Source organism: Desmodus rotundus, chromosome 6 (genome assembly GCF_022682495.2).
Source record: "Desmodus rotundus isolate HL8 chromosome 6, HLdesRot8A.1, whole genome shotgun sequence".
Lineage (NCBI taxonomy): Eukaryota > Metazoa > Chordata > Mammalia > Chiroptera > Phyllostomidae > Desmodus > Desmodus rotundus.
Window position 1 is genome coordinate 140,561,598 of NC_071392.1, and position 6,338 is coordinate 140,567,935.

General features: G+C 44.5%; 1 protein-coding gene and 1 non-coding gene across 2 annotated transcripts in view; both read left to right on the forward strand.

The window, feature by feature from the left end:
- MYOZ3 (myozenin 3) overlaps positions 1-6,338 on the forward strand; it is a 373,398-nt gene that overhangs the window by 360,333 nt on the left and 6,727 nt on the right. The gene's annotated exons all lie outside the window — the stretch shown is intronic.
- On the forward strand, positions 407-515 carry LOC128781297 (U6 spliceosomal RNA). Its single transcript, XR_008427223.1, has one exon. It is a non-coding gene; the product is annotated as a U6 spliceosomal RNA (small nuclear RNA).

A 6,338-nucleotide genomic window follows, 5' to 3' on the forward strand; every position in this document is an offset into this window, starting at 1 on the left:
AAGCTCAGCCTCCTTCCTGCATCTCCAGCATCTTCTGTTGGGAAGAGTGACAAAACCCGACGAAGTGCATTCTGGTTTAATGCTCAGGTCCTGGGATCTGCCCTGGAGCATCTGATCCAAGGCTGGTGCTAGTTCATCTAGTTGGACAAATGTTTTACATGCACTAAGCTTTAAAGAAACAGTTGCTAACAATTGCTACCATCTGGAGAACTCCCTAGTACCAATTCATTCATTAACTCATCCAACAGTTTCTTTCATGGTTTATTCACTCAAATAATATTTATTGAGACCTACTAGGTGAGGCATTTAGATAGACAATGAAGAAAGTCAATAATTTTCTCAATTTATAGAGTATTATTGGTGCCAAGTCATTGATTAATTCACCTCCTAGAAAAAACATAATCTCGTGCTCGCTTCGGCAGCACATATACTAAAATTGGAACGATACAGAGAAGATTAGCATGGCCCCTGCGCGCAAGGATGACACGCAAATTCGTGAAGCGTTCCGTATTTTTTCATGGATGGAACTGGAGAGCATTATGCTAAGTGAAATAAGCCAGATGGTGGGGGACAAATACCATATGATCTCACCCTTAACTGGAATATAATCAATAGAAAAAAAAAGCAAACAAAATACAACCAGAGACATTGAGGTTGGGAACAGTCTAGCAGTGGCCAGGGGGGAGTGGGGTGGGGACAGTGGGAAGAGGGGATTGCAGGAACTATTATAAAGGACAACATGGACAAAATTGGGGGGGAGGGTGGAGGTGGGGGAGGGAGGTGGGTTCAGCTGGGGTGGGGTGGAGGGAAGGGGAGAAAAGGCATACAACTGTAATTGAATAACAATAAAAATTTTAAAAAATAAAATAAATTAAATTAAATTAAAAAAAGAAAAAAAGAAAAAAGAAAAAACATAATCTCCCACCACATGTGGAGTATTTACTGATTCTAGTTTACTCCTTCATCTACTTACTCAGCCAACATTCATTGTGAACTTGTTCCATGCTATGCGTTGGATAAAACTGAATAACATCGCTATGGCACACACAGAATGCTTGCTTTGTGCCTGCTCGGTGCCAGGGTTCTACATGTTCCCGCCTGTGCTGGCAGCTCTGCTCCACTGGGGAGAGGGAAGGTGGGGACAGAGATAAGAAGAGAATCGGAAAGGACCTGAAATGAAAAGCTGGGTGCAAGAGCACTGAACTCAGAGGTAAGAAGCACTAGACTCCGAGTCCTAGCTCCGCCCTTAACCTACTGAGTTTGGTCACTGCTTTGGGAAGGCCCTTAACTGCTGACACCTTCTGTTTCTTCATCTGCTGAGAGAAAGAAAGAGGGAGAATAATTCCTGCCCCACCTACCTCCCAGCGTAGTGGTAAGAAACAGGAGGAGCAATGAAATGATGACTCTTGGAACAGTGAACTGCTTCACAGATGCGAGACATTGTCATTACCATCATCGTTATCATCATCATCATCATCATCATCATCATCACCATCACCCTCACCATCACCATCACCGCCATCACCATTTTCATTGCATCATCATTACCCCTAGCTTTGGTTTGACCTTATGGTGCTCACCTGTTAGAAAGCGCCTGTTTGAAGCGGAAGTAGAGCTGTGCTGATGGACAAGAGGTGAGCAAGGGCTGGTTTAAGCAGGTAGAGGTGCCTCCGCCCCCTCAAGGAACCACAGGGTTCCTCTGGGCAGTCTTTGGACTATCTGGAGGCAGCCGGGAGGGTGGAAATAAACTGGCCAAGGTCACAGGACAAGTCCTACAGAGACAGTCTCTATGGGCCATCTGTAAGGGAGTCTTTTACATTCCAATGCCCGCCTGGGAGCAGGTGGGCCCTGGGGACTTCTGTGACTTCCTGCATCTCTGTTAGTTCAGTCTACACACCTAAGCATGAGGGCACCTGTGGTCCCTTCACTTCTAAGAAGTAATGTTTATTTCTTGATAACTGGAATTATTGGAAAATACATCAAAGCAAAATTTCTAAGAAATGTTTTGTCAATTCTCCGATGATAATTTTGCCAAAAGATGTGCTCTTTCTCCCCCCTTCCTGCCTTCTCCCCTCCTTCCCGACAGCAGGGTGTGGTTCTGCTTGAGGCGGGTTTCTTGGAAAAGGCGGCAGGAGGTTTGGAGAAACCATTGAACTTAGCTAACAGCACCATAGATCAGGGCCTGAGAGAATGAAACACATGTGAGGAACTCCTGGGGAATTTACAAATCTTTAATATTTATTTTTTTTTCTTGAAGAATATTACATGGCTATTATAAAAGGAAATTCAAAATTTCGCCACATAGGAATAATCACCTTTAACATTTGATTAACATGCTTCTGGGCATCCCTATTTGCTTTTAAATGCACACAATTTTACACAAGGGGAATTATGGTAATACTGTATCCTAAACATTTCCTTTATGAATAGTATGTCCCATACATTCTTCCATAACCATAGATTTCCTTCATCACTTGTAATGGCTATGTCGTATTCTACTGGGTGTGTGTACTGTACTTTATTTAAACGCTCTATTGTTGTGCAAAATTGTCAATTGTATAATCAGTGCTTCAGTAAGATCATCGTGCATACCTATGTTATCTCATCAGGGAAAATTCCTAGAAGTGGTATTATTTGGATCAAAAGATATATTTATATTTGTTTATACTTAGAAAACCCCCAAGGTAACACAGTATGAAATTCAAAAAGTAAGACAAAAATAGGACAAAAAACTCTCATATAGTGAATACAAATCTCTCTGTCTCTCAATTCTCTTCCTGGAAGTGGCCACTATTGCCAATTTTCTGTGTATATGTGTGTTCGTATATATACTTTCAAAGAAAACACATGCCAGAAAGTATTTGTATGTTTTATATAAATACACATTAGGATTTACAATACATTACAACACTGCCATCTACAAAGGTACCAGTTCCATTTTTTCCCGAAAGGATGGGAGAAGGGGCATTTCTTGACACCCTTAACAACACTGGCTGTGTCATTTACAAAGTCATTGTGCCTGTGGCTAATGTCTGATCTGATTATTAGGTAACAGTCTGGTTGGCAATACAGTCCTAGAAAATGTCCCACATTTCCGAGCGTGTGGCAGTAGAAGTAGGGACGTGGGGCTAGGAGATGACGTTTGTTTCCTGGATGGGTTTGTTGTGGGGACGGAGGGAGGAAGGGGGAGAGAGACAGAGAGGAAATGAAGAATAGCCCGTACAGAAGAGGAAAGCAGCCAGCCTAAGATACAACACTGTGCCTGGAGCCAAGAAGCTTTTACTGGGGTTGGCTATTGTATCTGGGTTCTTTGCAAAAATGGGGCAACAGGTGTAACCCAGAGCCACATGGATCAACCTTCTCAGATTCGGAAGGTCCTGCCTTTCATTCCTTCGTCTCCTGTTCAGTGGGGATAAGTGTGTAAAGAGGAGAAGCAGGAAGACGTGACCAGAGTTGTTAGGGCCACAGCGCTTGACCTCAGGTCTGGAAGGGCAGTGTAGACACTTACGACAATCTATTGGCTTCCTTGGCAGGATGGACATCCTCTGAACTGGTGTCACTGCTACTCTTGGAGACAGACTTGGACCCTTCATTCAGGGAGCTGGACTCACTCCTGTCGTCCCTTGCAAGTAATGACGTCTTCGACATGGTGTGTAGGTGGCAGTGGCTCAGGGTGAAGGCCTGTAGCAGCCTTGAGCCAGCCTTCCATGGGTTTTTCTCTGGAGAAACTGGCACTGGTGAGCAGGGGACGCTGATGTTGACTGCGCCTCACCTGGCTTTGGGGGGACTTACGAGCATCTCATCTCAGTGTCCCTTGCATTTGACTGGCCACATGCCAGGACTTGCCTGGACTTTCAGCTCCTCCCAGTTCAGCCCTTAGTGCTATAGGACAAAGTGAACGGTATGACTGGAAGGAAGAAGGCACCATTGGACTGAAGGTCCTGGTGCCTGGATGCCGGCCGGGCTCAGTGCTCTGCTACCTCTGGCAAGGAGAAAACCAGAACTACCTCACAATGGAGGCTGCCCGGCCAATAAGGTGCTGCAGAATCCCAGGATGCAGGTGTGGCCCAGCAGAGGGTAATCAGGCTGCCACCTTCCCAGGGTGGGGGTGAAACTTGGCTTTTAATGCCCAGTTTGAATGCCACCGGTACAGGATGTCTGTACAGGAGGCGTGTATGGCTGCCACCTGTTTGAAAGGGAGTGCAAGTAAACTTAGAAAAAATTATTTATTCAAAAAATCCTTATTGAGCATCTAGTATACAAAGGTAGGTATAAGTAGGTTTATAGTTGTATGTGAAAGTTTATTCTTGTATTATTATTTATTTATTATCGTATTTGTTATTATTATTAACCTACTTTCCCCCACCCTGTATGCTAGGCACTGTTCTCCATACTGGGAGCATGCGCTGTGTATGTTCTGGATAAGAAACTTAAAGCAGGGGGAGGCATAGGTGCAAAGGTCCTGAGGCAGGAGAGCGCCTGGGGTGCTTCAGGAGTGATTAGGCCACGTGGCTGGCTCAGTGCGCACGGTGGGCAGGGGAGCTGAGCAGAGGGGGCATAGGTCTGGTTTTCCCAGGATTGTGCTTGTTGCCCCGGCACAATGAATAATTAGTAATCATTAACATTGCCTGTTTTCACTATCAAAAGTGCCCTGGCTTGAAGGATAAATTACATGGTCACACAAGAGATGCAGTTCATGTGAGCGGAAGCAAGAAAAAATGGATGGAATGGGGTGGGCAGGGACTTCTGGGCCGCTGGAATGCCTTTGGTTTTTACTGAGGGTTTTGAGCAGAGAAGTGACATGACCTGGATTTTAACAGAGTCTCTCTGGCCATTTTGTTGGCAGCAGATTGAAGGGGGGTGAGACAGAAGCAGCAGGAGACTGTTCCAATAAGCTAGGAGGCGACTGCAATGCCCCAGGTAAGCGGTGGGTTAGACCAGGGTGGTAGCTACAGAGATGGTACGAAGTGACTGAAGCCTGGATATCTGTAAAGCTGAAGCTGAGAGGATGTGCTGATGGACTCGACATGCGGTGTAAAGGAAAGACAGGGGTCAAAAGTGACACCAGTGTTTTTGGTGTAACAGGACGGATGGGACTGTCTCAAAGACGCCTTTGCAGAGCAAAGCCAGGCACACTGTCCTTTGGCTGTAGGTTTATTTGCGGTGGTCTGGACAGGTCACTTATGAAGACTATGCCGGGGGGGACAAAAATGCTCTCAATGTCAACCCTTAGTAATGCTCCCTAACCAACTCTGCGAGCCTCTTCCATCTCCTGAATATCAGACGAGAGCTTTCCCTTCTCTGATGCCCTAAAGCCTTTTCTCAAGCTGAGAATAACTTCCCTCCCCAATGCATTTATTCATTGTTTAATATTTAGTAATGAATGCCTGCTCTGTATTAGGAAGGCACTGCAGACTCAGCAATGAACACTTGCAAGGAGTCTGCACTTTAGTAGGAAGTAGGAAGATGACAAGAAACAAGGCACAATAAGGCAGTGCTAGATGATAATAAATGCTATGCTCATCTCAAAACAAAGCAAAATAATCACAACTACGAAAGGGAGCATCACCATCATCCAGAGAGAAAGCCGTGGACATTTTAATGGGCTTCGTTCATACTCTTGTTCCACCACGGACCTGATGTGCGATACGGCTTTTTAAAAAATTGTGAGGCCCTGGTTGGGTAGCTCAGTTGGTTTGAGCATTGTCCTGTTAAGTCAAGGTTGTGGGTTCAATCCCCGGTCAGGGCACTGAATACAAGAATCAACCAATGAATGCATAAATAAGTGGATCAAGAAATCAATGTTTCTCTTTCTCTCTCTCTGAAATCAATAAATTAAAAAGTTGTGGTAAAATACACATAACATAAAACCTACCATCTTAACCATTTTTAAGTGTGCTGTTCAATAGTATTAACACATCCACCATTGCCCTGGATGGGTGGCTCAGTTGCTTGGACCGTTGTCCCATACAACAAAAGGTTGCAGGTTCGATCCCTGGTTGGAGCACGTATGGGAGGCAATGGATCAATTTTTCTCTCTCACATTGCTGTTTTTCTCTCTCCCTCTCTCTAAAACAAATAAATATATCCTTGGATGGAGATTTTAAAAAGGCCTTAATATGCTGCCAGATTCTATTTGCTATTATTTTTGTTTAAGGTCCTTGCTTTTTTATATTTGGTATAGTTTTTGGGTGTGCTTTGTTATACTTTGGTATCAGAATCAGGACACCTACATATGAAAAGTAGGGATGACTTCTTCTGTCTGTGTCTGCGAAGAATTGAAACAGCATCAGGCGATATCACAAGATGGCTTTGCTCCCGACTCACCACACAGACTC